Source organism: Arvicola amphibius, chromosome 2 (genome assembly GCF_903992535.2).
Source record: "Arvicola amphibius chromosome 2, mArvAmp1.2, whole genome shotgun sequence".
In the NCBI taxonomy this organism is placed as follows: Eukaryota; Metazoa; Chordata; class Mammalia; order Rodentia; family Cricetidae; genus Arvicola; species Arvicola amphibius.
In genome coordinates, this window is record NC_052048.2 from 189,489,379 (window position 1) to 189,501,024 (window position 11,646).

Sequence of the window (11,646 nt, forward strand, 5' to 3'; positions counted from 1 at the left end):
AAGGAGAAAAAGGAGAAGAAGGAGAAGAAGAAGGAGAAGAAGGAGAAGAAGGAGAAGAAGGAGAAGGAGAAGAAGGAGAAGAAGGAGAAGAAGGAGAAGGAGAAGAAGGAGAAGGAGAAGAAGGAGAAGAAGGAGAAGAAGGAGAAGGAGAAGAAGGAGAAGAAGAAGGAGAAGAAGGAGAAGAAGGAGAAGAAGGAGAAGAAGGAGAAGAAGGAGAAGAAGAAGAGGAAGAAGGAGAAGAAGAAGACGGAGAAGAAGGAGAAGAAGGAGAAGAAGGAGAAGAAGGAGAAGGAGAAGAAGGAGGAGAAGAAGAAGGAGAAGAAGGAGAAGAAGAAGGTTAGAGTACTTACCTCTTGCTTCACCCTTAGGATGTATTTTTATCACTCAGTCATTTCTTGCTTTCTCTTTCCTTACTTTCATCCAGATGCTCCCCAAAACTCTCTTTCATTGTCTTAACTCTCTTTTTCTGACTCTATGCTGCCCACCAGCTGCTCTTCATTTATAAGATGCCCCTGGCTACAGCTTCTTTAAGGCATACAAATCCTTTATTTTGCTAGGCATATTACAGTTATCAGCTTCATTTCTTATTTGTGAGGAACTAAGCTCATCTTTTCAAAAGAGCAAACATTTGAACTTACTCTTTCCGTGTAATAAAGATACTATCAGCCTTGAGAGGTTTGATGTAAAGGTTGGTTTGTTTAGAGACTGGCATATACATCTGTCAAAAGCCGACCCCCCGTTTGTTTATCATTCTCCCCAGTTACTCAGAATGATGGGGAGCAGCACATTTTTAGAATCACATTTGCCCTCTTCCTTTCTCCATTTCAAACACCCCATCATCAAACTTCGCAGCGTATGAATCCCATCTCTTTCCACTATTGGCATCCCTAGCCTGTTTCAGGACCTTAAGATTTCAGGCTTGGACTACACCAGTTATCACAAGAGCTCTCCTGGTAAGAAACCCTCACTGCTGATTGGCTTTAATGTCTAGTTGGCACAGCCTAGACCCTCCTGGGAAGAGAATCTCAACCAGGAATTATGCTGACTGAGTTGGCCTGTGAGCATGTCATGGGGATGGTTGCCTTGATTGTGAATTAGTTGTTTTTTTTTTTTAAATTTTATTGGTTTTTGTTGAGCTCTACATTTTTCTCTACTCCCCTCCCTGCCTCTCTCCTTCCCTTCAACCCTCTTCCAAGGTCCCCATGCTCCCAATTTACTCAGGAGATCTTATCTTTTTCTACTTCTCATGTAGATTATTAGACCTATGTATGGCTCTCTTAGGGTCCTCATTGTTGTCTAGGTTCTCTGGGATTGTGATTTGTAGGCTCGAGTGAAAAGAGCCAAGGAGGCCTTTCATGTGTTGGGTCCTGGATTGTGCAAGAGTAGAAGAAGCTAGCTGGGCCCTCAGCAAGCAAGCAGTAGGCATGATGCATTCATTTCTCCATGTTCACTACTGGGGATGTGGTGTGACATTCTTAAGCTCCTACCCATGTGAATCTCCTGAAATTATGGACTGCAGCCTGAAACTGCGAACTAAAATGAATCTTTTCACCCCAAAATACTTTTTGTCAGGGTCTTTGCTGGCGTAGGAGAAATGAAACCAGAGAAGATGCCTCACTCCTGGGGAATCGGAACCCTTCTTTCAGCCTGCAAATGACATCTGGGGTCTGCCTCACGATGGACTTTCAGCTTTATATTCCATTCTCGTCTCAGTAAAGACTATTTAAAAATGAGAATCTGCCTTGCCATTTTGAGTCTGCAGCAGCTCATTTCCTGCAAACTGCCCTTTTTCCTTTCCCTGGTTTTACTGTTTCCCAATACTCATTTACTAAGAGAAGTCAGATGACCAAGTTTCTGCCTTTAAGAGAAGTCAGGTGACCAAGTTTCTGCCTTTATACTGACCACAGAGACTAGTTCATAGAAAGTACAGGATACAGGATTTTAGATGCAAAACATGACTTTGGTGCATGTTGAGGTCAGACTGTGAACAGGTCTTGTTATAGGAATAACATGCCTTCCCAGTGAGAGATCACGCCATGCAATTAGAGATGAAGGAAAAGCTCTTTGCTAGGGTGCCTAGCTGACTGCGGCTAAGGCCCAAAGAAGAGTTGGGCTTGAACAGAAGGTTTTACTAGCTTATGTACAATTTAGGCTTATGCATTCCCCAAATACTGTCATCTTCAAATCTCTTTTGTCTCGGCCCCAGGACTTTGAACATTTTGGACAATTTAAACAGAGACGGGAGACTGTAAGTCTGGCTGCTTAGGCAGATAGGAGATTTACACAGCAAAGCTGTTGCCAGAGTTATTTCTTAAGTACACCTGTGTTGCTCTTTCAAAGAGTTGTTACCCAGGATCATCTTGCTCAACTGGCAGAATTATTTTTTTCCTGATAAGAGCATAGGGAACTTAATGGCAGACTAGACTCAATGATGGTTGTGACCCTGTGCTGCCCCTCTTCACATGCCTTGGAGGTATGACTTTGGGGATGGGCAAAATGACTGGATGTAAGTCAGGGCCATTTCTTCTTGTGGGCATGGAGCCTAATGATAGGTGGATAAGCATGCACATCCTAGCTTCCTAAATGTAGCTTGTCTCTAACAGGCCTGGTTATCGGACTATTCATCTTTGGGGTATTATGGAGGCAGTGTTCCTTTACCTAAATTCCCCTTGTGTGACTTAATGTTTCCTAAATAAATCTACTAGTAAATCTTTTATAACCATGGTTCTTAACCTGTGAATCTTAACCCTTTGTCAAATTTCTGTCTCTAGAAATATTTACATTACGATTCATAACAGTAGCAAAACTATAGTTATGATGTAGCAACGATGTAGTTTTATGCTTTGGGGTCACCACAACACGAAAAACTGTATTAAAAGGACAGGTTTAGAGCCACCGCTGTAGAGCATGCATTTTATTATTTTGCGTTTCTTTGATATCTGTACAGCACTGAGAGTCTTCCCCAGCTGACTGCACAGCCTAAGTGCGCGGCACCTTTCTAGTTATCAAGGTTGTTGAGTGAGTGAGAGGAGAGCCTTGTCCATTTTGAGAATAAGGCTAAACAAGACGCTTCAATTTCAGCACTAGCTCAACCTGTCAGCTATAGCACGGTGACTGGTTTTCAGACAGTTAATAGGCTTGCTTACCCCATGCAAGTTTCAGAAAGAATAGGTGTAAGCACACTGCCCTCTGTGCGCTCTTTTATGTAGCTGCAGATTAGCCAATACTCTGCTTAGCACATGGATTTTTTTTGTCTCTTATTGAGGTAACCAGAGACATAGGCAAAGAAAGCTTTACTTGGACAAAGAAATTGATAGTTTCTTTCCTTTAAAAATATTTATTTTTATTTTATGTGCATTGGTGTTTTGCATACATGTATGTCTGTGTGAGGGTGTCAGATCTTGGAATTACAGACAATTGAGAGCTGCCATGTGGGTGCTAGGAATTGAATCTAGGGCCTCTGGAAGAGCAGTCTTAACTGTTAAGCCATCTTGCCATTCCAGAAATGGATGCTTCAAATCAACAAATCCTAGAAAGAATACTGTTCACAACATCATTTCAGAAGCAAAGCTAATTATCCAGAGATAAAAACCCATCTACTGGCTTTGCTTGAAGGTGGAAGGATAGTGTTTGATTCCTCAGGTTATCAGGATATCTTATCAGAAATTATAGATGTGAGAGAACCAGTATAGTACTTGGAGAGAGAAACATGTTGTCACTACCTAATGATAGGGGGCAGGAGGCCATGCATAGGGTAGGTGGCCTATGGAATCTGTTAGCTTCAGCATGTGTAAGTGAGGGATAAGGAGCAGGCATCTTGGATGAAAGGGCATGTGTGGAGATTTGTTTTAAGGACATAGCAAAATCCCTATTCAAAATCTGGTTATCAGGGTGGGCGAGATGGCTAAGTGAATTAAGGGGCTTGCCATTATTAAACCTGATTACCAGAACCCATATGGTGGAAGGAGAGAACCGATACCCAAGATTTGTCAAGTTGTCTTCTGTCTTCCATATGGATACCCCCCTCTCTTTTCCTTTTTTAATTTTTAAAGCAAGCTCTCTCACCCAGACTGGGCTCAACTCTCTAACTGATGATGGCCTTGAACTTCTGATCCTCCCGTCTTTACTTCCTGAGACCCGATATTACAGACACGTACCACTACACCCACTTTTTGCAGTACTGAAAGTTAAACCCAGGGATTCATGCATGCTAGCCACATGTTTTACCAACTGAGCCCAAGCCCAACACATATGCCTTTCACTGATAGATGGGCTCAACATGACACCATTTTTCTGTATGCTGTGGTTTGTGTACAATTTCCCCCCTCAGAACTTAAACTGAGACTGATTGCTAATGTAATATTAGTGAAAAGTGATGGGCCCTTAATAGGTAATCAGGTCTTCAAGAGGGATATATGCCTTTTCCCAGGAACTTGGAAAATTCTCTCTTGGGTCTACATGACTCCTGAGAGGATGGGTTTGCACAAAGTGAGGCTTCTCCTCATGCTTTTTCTTCCACATGGGCTAGTGCGTCCTTCCCTCTTTCCAGTAGAAGGTGAAATAACACAAGACCCTGACCATTGTCTGCTAGATTTTGGACTCTGTCGCCTCTGGATCTATGAACCCAAATTAGTATATTTTCTTTATAAACCACACGTTTTAGGGTATTTTTTTACACTAATAGAGAACATAATATACCATAGTGTAACCATGACTCTTGCTTACCACAAAGAAAGACTAGCTTAAAATGGAAGAAGCTGATTCCTGGAGATAGAGTTAGCATTGCAACTGAAGAGGCTGGAAAATTCTCAGAGCTCAGGTCGCTTCAGCAAGGGTTATGGACAGAGATCCCTCAAGACATAACTCACAGACTCACAAGAAGCATAGCTTTTGTGACCCTTAGAGGTTTAAAGAAGTCTCCAAGCCAAGCACCACCTTCCAAGAGGAAGCAGGAAGGAGGATACGACTCAAAAGTGATCATACCTCCTTTTTATGTACATAATCTTCAGATTGTCCATGCTGCATCCACACAGATATCGTTTTTCCTTGGGTTGGACTGTGGTCATATCTATGGAGGACTGCCTTAATGAAGTTAATTGATATTGGATTAACCAGGACACTGTGGGTAGTACCATTCCTTAGGCACTACCTAAAGGAACACACCTTTGGGATTGTGGTAAAATTCCATTGAAGAATTTCCTCTGAAGATCCATTCCTTTTCTTTGATCTTCAATTAGGAACTGGAATATCATTACTATTCAGATGGGACCAAGTGGGGAATTGTGAGTTGGGTGGCTGTCACTGGGGTGAAATGCACAAAACAATGTGCTGGTCTAGGTTATGGGCAGCTTAGCTGTGATTAGCTGTGACCCCTCTAAGATTCCCAGGATGAGTGCTGATTCATCCATGACAACTGACTTACCAAAAGTCAATAGGTCAAACGGCCATTCACTAGAATCTACTCACCAACATATTGACATATTGACATATATGCCTATTACCTAATTTATTCAGTTCAATGTTTTTGTTTTTTTGTTACTTGTACAATACTCAGTGTTTTATACCAAATGAAGGACATATTTTAATGAATTATGAAAACATGTCTAATCTTAATTTGGACTAGTTTTTATTTTCATTAGTTAACTTTGTCTTATTTTTTCTTTTTCATGTGTGGAGTACATATTCATCATATTCATGTGGCTATGTGTGCTTGCATATGTTTTCATAGGGTGCACATGGACAAGTGTGTGTGCATGTCACAGTCAGAGGTTGAATTTGGGAATATTCCTCAATATTCAGTCTTTCATATATACATTATTTCAAGGTCTCTCAATGAACTAGTCCAGCTAGTTTAGTTTGGAGATTCCTTGTCTGTGCTTGATGAGGCACTATAGGGGCTGCCATGCCCACACAGCCCTGACATGGATCTACAGGTGCCTTAGAAAGCATTATAAAGGCTGCTGTGCCCACCCAGTGTTGACAAGGGATCTGCAGGTGCTCACACTTGGATGGCAAGCATATGAACTGTTGAGCCATCTCTCCAGCCCATACGTTATAATTCATAACTACAACTAGAAGATTTTTTAATGGTTCTTTCTACCAAAAACCTCTTACTGTGTAGTTCAAGAGAAACGGAACATAGAATAATCTCTATTGTGCAAAAGATAGTTGAAGAGGAAAATATACACTTTTAAAAGTTAATATTTAAGAAGAAAAAAGATCAAAAATAGATTGAGCTAGACACCATCTAAAGCACTTACAAAATGGTGGTATTATCTTAGTGCTTTCACAAAGCAGAAAAAGTGGCATGGAACTGAGGGTAGAGAGTTTAAGGAGAAAGCAAAAACAAACAAGTACCAAATTAGTTGTTTGAAATAACAAAATCTTTGCAAAGAAAAAGAGGAGGAGTGAGAAAAGCATAGATAATTGCTATTACAATTGGAAAAGGAGCAAAGTGGGAGGTGATACAGTGGTGGCAGGATAGTGTGAAGATACTGTGAGAGATTTTAAACCCAAAAGTTTGGAAATTCAGACAAAAATAAATGGGTTGTTTAACACATAGCTTCCAAAACTGAACTGAAAATGTTAGCTGATATGAAAAAAAATTTATTATAAACAAAAATCCCAGACTGTGTCTTGTGAGCTATTTGAAAAGTTCAAAGAACAAATAATTTTAAAAGTTATGAAACATTCCCAATAAGGCAAAGTAAAAACACCACATAACTTATTTTATGAAGAAGAATATGTTTGATGTCAAAACATGGTCAGAACACTCAAACGATGATCACAGGCCTGTCTAACCTGTAAATTCAGATCAAAGAGTCCAAAGGGCAGCATTACAACTGTAAACAGTAATTTATATAGCTCATAATATACATGCCTAATTAGATTAACACTAATTGGGACTGAATATTAATTTAACATCAGAAAACACATAACTACATCCACCTATTTAATAGAAAAAATACATGATGATTTCAGGTGTTGAATAAATACTTTTTGTTAAACTCAAGGGTTTTTCATTAAAAATCTCTTAGAAAACAAATGCAAACTTTCCAAATTTGATAATAGGTATGTGTAGCTTTAATAAAACAAAATAGAGAAGTAATGCCAAGGCCAAAGCTTCCCTTTTGAGATCAGAAATTAAAACTATGCCTTATTTTTCACTGACACACAATAATTGCACCCACTTTGGGAATTCATAATGACATTTATTTCTTTAAAAAAAAGATTTCAGTTTTACGTATGTGTTTGTCTCTGTGAGAGAATGCACATACATTTTGTGAGTGACTGCGTAGTCCAGAAGGAGCTGGGGCTACAAGTAATTGTTGATGGTCCAATACAGATGCTGAGAACAGAACTCTGTTCCTACTCTGAAGTATAATTTATACCTGTGAGACTCCATTGGCCAAGTAGGTTTCAGTAGCAGATAGCTTCTTGGTTAGGGCTGGGAGCCTGTGTACACTTGCCCTCTCAGTGATGGGACCCTGTCTGGCTTGAACCTGTGTGGGTCATGGGTGTATTGTCACAGTCTGTGAGTTTATAAGAAAATCTGCATTATTCCTGTTGCGTCTAGAAGACAAGGTTTCTTTGGAGTTGGTCATCCATCATCGCCTTTGACTCTTGCTATCTTGCTACCTCCTCTTCCAGATAGCTTCTGGACCCACAAGAGAAGGGTTTGATGAAGAAGCACCATGTAGTGGGTGCTCCAATGTCTCTCTTCACACTGTCCAGTTGTGAGTCTTTTTGTTAGTTCCCATTTTTTGCAAGAAGAAGCTTCTCTTATGATGACTGAGTGAGCGCTGGCCTATGAGTACAGAAGTATGTTATTAGCAATCATTTTATGACTCATTACGTTAGCAAAACAATTATACTTGGTTTTCCTCTGTACCCATGTCCAGTTATAAGATTGTATCCAGTTATTTCCCTGCATCAGTTGGGACAACTGTGTGGCTTTTGTTCCTCGTTCTGTTGGTGTGATAAAATATTTATTAATTGGCATATTTTAAACTCAGCTTGTACTCTTGGAATAAATTGACCATAAACAGATAAGCTTTTAAATCCAATTATTCTAGTATGTTTCTTTTTTCAATCTGTGTTTTTCAGAGATATTGGTCTAAACTTAGTTTTTGTTGCTGTGCCCTCATTTGATTTTGGCATCCCAGTAATTTTGGGCAGATAGAAAGGGTTTGGAAGGGTGATATCCCTTTTAATTCTTTGGATCAATTTGATAAGATTTGGAGTTATTTCTTTTTATATATATTCCAAAGAATCAAAGCCAGCTATTATAGAGATATTTACATATCCACACTCATTATGAAATTAGCCCAGCTCCCATCAGTGGATAATGGATAAAAAAAATGTGGTATATCCACACAGAGAACTTTTACTTAGCTAGAAAATAAATGAAATTGTGCTATTCTTTAAAAATGTCTGAAAGTGAAAATCATTTTATGAGAGGAAATGAACCACTATTACAGAGACAAGTATTGTTTTTGTCTCATGTGTGAATCTGGTAGAGGAAGGAAGGAAAGGAAGAAAGGGTGGGGCTATTAGGATGTTGAAGGAGAAGGGGGAATGGGAGAGGTAGGTGAGATTAACATAAAGAGTTAGAGAAAAGGAGGAGGAAGAAAAGTAATAAGAAAATATTATCAAAGTACATTAAGTGCATGTATGTGAATTACATGACAAAGCCCCTTACTTTGCATAATTAATGTATACCCATGAAAATTTTATGAAGTTGAGTATCATAGCTATCATCCCCGAGCTTTTCCTTGTTCAGACACTATTCTTTGCTTATTCAAATTAGTATTCGCTATTGGCCTGTTCAGTTCTACCAACTCTTCATACATGATTCAGTTTTGGTAGATATCTTTTGGATAGGAAATGTTGCACTCTGGCTCACATAGCTAACGACTTGGTCCCCATCTAGTGGTGCTGCTTTGATAGGTCCTGGAACCCTTAGGAGGTGGATGGAGCCCAGCTGCTCAAACTGTGTTACTTGGGCGTGAACCCTGGCAGCTATTTCCTGACAAAGTTCCCTGCTTTCTGGTCTCTGAGGCATGAAGAGCCTCTTACGTGTGCTGCTACTGGCATGAATTCCAACCAGCTTTTTCCTTCAAGAGCAACTGAATCCTTTGAAACTGTGAATTAAGAGAAATCCTTTTTTTATTAAATTGTCCTATCAGGAATGTTGCTCATCAGTAAGGAACCAATAACTCATAGAGTGGATTACATCAGTCCAGGAATTTATTCATGTTTTCTAAGCTTTAAATAGCACACGATTCTCATGATATTCTCTTATGAGTTTTTTATTTCCTGGTATAAACTATATTTTTTCCTTTTAACCACTGCTTTTATTTATTTAAATCACATCTTTTCCCCCAACTAGTCTATTAAAAAGATCTCTTTGTTTTATATTTTCATTGAAAATCTCTTTATAAATTTAATGTTTTGTATTTTTATGTATCAATTTCATTTACATATCAACTGGTCTTTGTTGTTTCATTCCTTCTAAAAATATTTATTAGATTTTGTCCAAATAATCTTCCCTGATAAAGTAGAGTATCAAAGTCATCAAATATTATTGTATTGGAGCCTATCTCTCCATTTAGGTCTGTTGGGAGCAGTGAGACCCCAGATCCTGAATTTCTTGTAATCCCCTGATCTGAGTGCCTACAGCTGCTCTGAGCACGAGACCTTCAGGAGTTCCTGATGACAGGAGAGTGGTTTCTGGTGGGTTTGGCTGGGGCGTGGCTATTTTTATATAATCTGTCCCTGAACACAATAAAGGGGGCATTCTGGGGGAATTCAAGGATGACCCGTGTCGCTGTCTCTCTGTCTGTGTGTGTCTCTGTATTTTAACCTCCAGCCCCCTTGCCCGAAGCTCGGTAACAGGGTAATAGCGCACAGAGCACAGATACGGGGACGTGGTGCATGGCAAGGTCTAAGAATTTTTGAAATATACAATTCTGTGTTCAGTATTAGGCACATTTATATCTACAGTGGTTATATCCTGTCAAATAATTGATCTTGATTAATAAACAATGAATTTTTTTTACTCAAAAGCATTTTTAACAGCTGTAATTACTTACCCCTTCTTGTTTTCTCCACAGTAAATTCCTGTTTTCCATCTATGTATGCCTTCACCACTGAAAAGAATTCCTTTTCAGAATGCAGCATTGAGTCTTATTTTTAACTCATTCACTCTCTAAATCTTTTTACATGCATGCTTTTTGTTGATAAAGAAGCATTTCTCCTGTCATTTAATGAACGTTTCAGTTGCTGTGTATACTCATCTCTTTGATTTGGTTTCTTTACTGATGAAGTTTGTTTCTCTTTCCCTTGTGTGTATCTGCTCTCCTAGGGAGAATTTTCATGCTTTGTCTTAAATACTTCTTGGAGGACTGGCATGAAGCAATGAATTCTCTTGCTTTTTGATTTCCCTGGAAAGACCATTTCTCCGTCATTTCTAAAATAGCTTCTCACTGAATTTAAAGGCATACATAGATCATAAATGAAGTTATGGGCTAGGTAGTGTATATCCATAACACAAAAGTGTATGTGTGTGAAAGAGAGGGGGAAGGGAGAGAGAGAGAGAAAGAGAGAGAGAGAGAGAGAGAGAGAGAGAGAGAGAGAGAGAGAGAGAGAGAGAAACAAGTAGGAAAATGGGAGGCAGGGGAAGTAAAAATCTGGAAAATAGAATCTTCATTAGCATAGTTAAAATATGGATGAATTAAAAAAATAAGAAAAACATCATATATTTATCTGGGAAACCCACAAATCTGTAAAAAAATTATGAAAGTATCAATATGTAAACTTGATGTATAAGAGAAAAAGTAATTTTTATAAACTCAATTCTCTCTATGTATTGATCTATGGCCTGAAGAAATCACTCAGGATAAAAATTCCAAAAGGCTTAATGTTGCTGTTCTTATTTGCTTCCATAGAAAGAAACATGAAGAGTGTTGAATGGGACCTCAGAGATAGGGATTGTTGAGCATTTTTAAAGAAAATCAGGGTATAATAAAACTGGATTAATATAGTAAATACTGGGATAATACAATAACGTCTCACGACACAAATGTAAAATAGAGAATCTTTGTTTATGACTGGAGACGTTAACGTTTTCTTTTTCAGAAATACTGGCAACCAAGGACACACTGTGTCCAGCAGCGCTGCTCCCCCTCTTCCTTAGTAAGCCAAACTCTTCTTCACCGTGATAACGTCAAGGTCTTTTCTTCTGGCCAACAGTTTCTTATCTTAACTTTTTTTCTGTCCTGATACTGCTTGAAAAAATGTTAAATTATAGCAGCCTGTATACTTTGGAAAGCATTAATTTTAAAGTAAAAATAAAGATGCATTATGTTTAGGAAAACTTATGCTTTTGTTTCCACAAAAAATATGGATTTTAGTAATTTAGATCTGATGGGTTACAAAGAATTATCATCTCTTTTAAAAATCGGATACAAATTATTATTGATTAAAATAAAAAAGCTACTGCTGGTTTCAAAGTTTCATGTTGATATAGGTTTTTATGTTAATGCAAATTTAAATTATTCTTATTATAATACATATATACATATATATTATATTTTGGCTCTTGTTTAAAATGTGTCTATGCAATGTTCTAGACTTCTAAAAAAT